This window comes from Balaenoptera musculus, chromosome 5 (genome assembly GCF_009873245.2).
Source record: "Balaenoptera musculus isolate JJ_BM4_2016_0621 chromosome 5, mBalMus1.pri.v3, whole genome shotgun sequence".
Lineage (NCBI taxonomy): Eukaryota > Metazoa > Chordata > Mammalia > Artiodactyla > Balaenopteridae > Balaenoptera > Balaenoptera musculus.
This window is the reverse complement of record NC_045789.1, coordinates 116,448,515-116,453,165: the sequence shown is the minus strand read 5'-3', so window position 1 is coordinate 116,453,165 and position 4,651 is coordinate 116,448,515.

The window sequence follows — 4,651 nt, the reverse complement described above, 5'->3', positions numbered from 1 at the left end:
TGGAGCCTGTGCTCCGCAACAAGAGAGGCCACGGTAGTGAGAGACCCGTGCACCGCGATGAAGAGTGGTCCCGCTTGCCGCAACTAGAGAAAGCCCTCGCACAGAAACGAAGACCCAACACAGCCACAAATAAATAAATTAATTAATTAATAATTAAAAAAAAAAAAGACTTGGGAAGCACCTCAAAAACTCTCATATTTAATACTTTAAGGAATAGAGTCCATCATGTCCCTCTTTTGTTAAAAAGAAAATGTCTACAGACATATATAAACACCTGAACTACATTTAGTAACCTCAAAATAAAGCTGTAAATAATCATTTTAATGTTCTACCCAAATCTGTATATAACATGGACTTTTATTAAATATAATCATTAAATGCCTTTTTATTCCAATTGGAGATTCTAAATATATGAAGGGGAGCAAAATTTGCCACCCCAAAATATGTCTCTTTGGTATAAGAAGTATTTTGAGTTGGTTATTTTTAAGAAAGAGTAGACACAAGAAAAGCTCTGAAAAGAGAGTAGATGTTACTCTGTGTAAGGACCATCTACATTTATAAAGGAAATCACCATTTGTAGATTTCTCTTATGAATATAGAGGTATCTCCCTCTCTGTATCAGAAAGAGAAGAAGGACTAAAAACTCTAGACATTCTTATCTATGGAGAAGGCATGGACGTAAATCATCATGACAACCATACACTGTTTACTGTGCTTTTCCTGATACCTCTCATAACTGGCCTTCCCCCAACAAACTCAAAATTTTTTTAAATTGAGGTATAATTGACATAAAACATTACATTAGTTTCAGGTGTACAACATGATTCAGTATTTGTATGTATTGTAAAATTACCACCACAAGAAGTCTAGTTACCATCTATTACCATACATAGTTACAGAATTTTGTTTTTTTCAACATCTTTCTCTTGTCTTTAGCTTGAGGTGGTATTTAGGTAATGGCTTGGACCATTTCAGGGGGTTATTCACTTTCCCTGTGTATCTCCCATGTATACAGGAGGTACAGAACTTATTAAACTTTTATTTTTCTCCTGTTAATCTATCTTTTTATTACAGGGGGTCTTACAAGAAGCTAGAAGGGTAGTAAAAATTATTTTTCTTCTCCAACAGTTTGGCAACCCACAATGGGACCATTGGAGGCACCATACTAATTTGGAGCCTGCAGAAGGGATCCTGGAAAACTGGCAGAAGCCAGCAAAGGGTGAGACTTCTTATCAAAGTTAGCTCTCCTAGATCTCTCTCTGTAGTGCCCAGTCAAGAGAGGAAGGTAAAAATTTCTTGTCTCTTCCTTTCTAAATTGAAGTTCCTTGGAGAAAACATTTCTGCAAACTAATTTCTTGGGTATAGCAACTCTGGTAAAGATTTTCTCAGGATAACTCTTGTTTTCTATTGATCCCTTTCCTCCCAGAGATGGTCATTGTTTTTATTTCTGTCTTTCTCTATGGAGAAAACCACAGGCTAAATGAGGTTTTCCTTTCATCGTGTTCTGGGTCTTGAGAGCATGGCTTTGTGACCACTGAGAATATTCTCTCTAGCTTCTCCCAGCCAAAAGATGTGCAAGGGTTTGCTCACATCTGGCAGCCAGCTGAACAGGCTGGGGACCCAAGATCATGAAGTGACAATCAACATTCTCTTTGTCCGACTGTGCCAGCTCTCAGGGGAGTTTGTATCAAGGGGTCACAGTCCATAAAGGGCCTTTTTCCTCTCAAACTTCATTGCCCCATTACTGCTGAAAAGTCCCATTCCAATAGTGCCTGCCTGGTATCACAGATGACTAGGTCTTTAGCTGGAGGCATATCACATTCTTGTATGAAACTGAAGACAATGTTTTTACTAACACCACAGTTACAGCCTGTGACAAAGGGCTTTGCTTTCTTAGGCTAGCTCTGGGAGTGAACTTTCTGGATCTCATAGGGCTGTATCTTTTACATCCTCTTTGGGGATGCCTCTTGCATCCATGTTTAAGCCATAAAAAGGCTTAATTCTTTGAATCACCACTGAGAAAAAAATATACCATTGAAGATCCTATTTGCCAAGAGCCAGATGAATTCTTTGAATTGGAAAAAATTCTACGTTTGAAAAAATTTTAGAGAGTTCTCATCCTAAATAACTGTCTTACTGGTACCCATGGAAAGACCAAATTGAACAGAGAACACAAAGGAGTATAGTGGCTATTCTTAGGGACTCCCTTAAGATAAATTACACAGCCCTTGGCCTCTACTTGCAGAAGATCCTACCAAATTTAGAGAGGAGTTAGAAAGATCAATGGACATTAATAACCCTACTCACAGGGACCTTGATGAGCTGCTAAGAGATGTTCTTCTCACCCACGATTATACTGTATTCACCAGAGAAGCCAGGTCCCCTGGAGAAAACCTCCCTCAAAGAGGAAACAGATGACTGGGATTTTCCCCAGGCCCTCTTATAAATGATCAGGCAATGGATCAGCTGGAGGACTGTGTTCAGGAGCTGATAGAAGCAATAGCAGAGGTTCTTCCCTCTAAAGTGAATTTGTCCAAGTTTGAATTGTACACTCAGAAAACAACAAGAGTGAGCATTTATAGCACTTATACAGACTTTACAAAGGCACGCTGTTGTCAACTACAAATTGGCATTGCCATCTACCTCTACAAGGATTAAATCAGGTGCCACTTCAACTGCTGACCTTCAACACCCCCTGAAAGGAATTCAGGGTAGAGATCAGGAATGAGGCACTGGGTGCTCTGAGAAAAACTGGCAGAACAGGTCTTCAGATAGTTAGATATTTTCAGAAGCTGATTTTATGAGCCCAATTCTTGCATCTCCTCATATCTAGAAAAACACTAAATTCCTTCATGGTGACATCTACTCCTTGTGACTAGCAGTAACCCTCATGAGACCTTCTGTAAAAATATGTGCTTGATTGCATGTATTCCCCCCTTCACCAAGATCACATATATATTGATCTTCCTCCCCTGTCTCTCTGGAGCAGTTTCTCAGAGCTATCTGAAATGCTGTCTCCAGGGCTGCAGTCCTCATTTTGCCCCAAATAAAACTTAACTCCCAACTCTCACGTTGGGCTTTTTTTTTTTAAGTCGACACTGCATTAGACCCTGAAGCTCCAGAGCATAGGAATCTTTTGAATCCCGTCTTAATTTATTTCCTGACATAAAGAAGCAAATTGAAGAAAATATAGTTGGATGGGCAGATAAGCTCCTTGATATCATTCAGGCTGCAATCCAATTCTTTGAGAAATTAAAAGCAACTGTCTTTGTCTTACAAATCAAGTTTTTACAACAACAGAAATTTAGCTCTAGAAGCTATTCAAAGCCCACATATCCATTCTGCCAAGCCCAAAACCTCCCCTATTCATCTCAAAATATTTGCAGATATTGTTAAAGATCAGGATATTGAAAACAGAACTGTCCTCACTTAAGAAAAATGAAAATTTAGATAGTAATTAATCTAGACTTCTGATAATAGGCAAATTTGCTGCAGGACTCCTTGGAGAAAACTTGAATACTTTCTCTGTGCCTTTGAGATGTAAATTTTCCATGCTGTTTTCTCTAGAACCTGAGAACTCTTTCTTTGAAATGCAAGCTTTAAGGAAATGCATCTCATCAGGAGGGGGAAAAAAAGCTATTTGGAAACTAGGCAAAGGAAAAAATCTTAAAAGTCTTCCCCACAAGTATTAGTAAAAACCTTTAGCCATCTGAGCAGAGAAACTTAACTTATTCCAACCACCAGAAACAGAATTTGGATTCACCTGTTATTTATAAACTAGTGAGTTTTGTATTACACTGCCTGTCTCATTACTAAATATTTTAAAGGTAAGCTATAACATCTCTGTGTCTGTATCTTTTTGTGTGTCTATATACATATATTGTAGATGTGTGATATTTTTTTCTACCTCTGGATATCATCACCAAAATTAATTTATAAGAGAATTCTATTTAATTGGCCTAAAATAAGTGTTAGTATGAAATAAATATTTCAAAGCTTTCAGAAATATTGTTTCCAAACGAAGTTTGTGTGCCCAATGCACAGTGAGGCCAAACAAACTGAAACATGAGTTTGGAGCAGAGAAAGGTTTATTGCAGGAACAAGCAAGGAGAACAGGTGGCTCATGCTCAAAAACCCCGAACTCCCAAATGATTTTCGAGAAGTTTTTATAGAAATTTTGGAGTGAGGGCTGCAGGGTGTGTGACTTTCTTCTGATTGGTTGGTAGTAAGGTAACAAGGTGGTATTTCAGGAATCTTGTGCTCAGCCTGAAGTTACCATCCTCCACCTGGGTGGGGGCCTTAGTTACCTCAAAATAACTCACAGATACTGTTATGTATATTTGATGAGGAACCAGGACCCTGCCCCAAGGCTGCACTACTGTTGACTGCTCCTTCCTTATTTCTACATTCCCTCCCTTCCCTGATTAGCAACTGTTTGAATTTGCCCTTTGTGAACTCAAGGAAGGTCAAGGAGGCTGAATGCAGCCTATTTCCCACGAACAAGAAACTGGAGACACAGAAAGGACTTAATGCCCTGGAAGGCCCCACAGGGTCCTGCTTCATTTCATTATAATAGAAACTAACCCAAATATTTTTCAAGTTCATGTGATTTGGGATAATCTTCGGTAAATAAAAGACAGTTGAAGTTTGT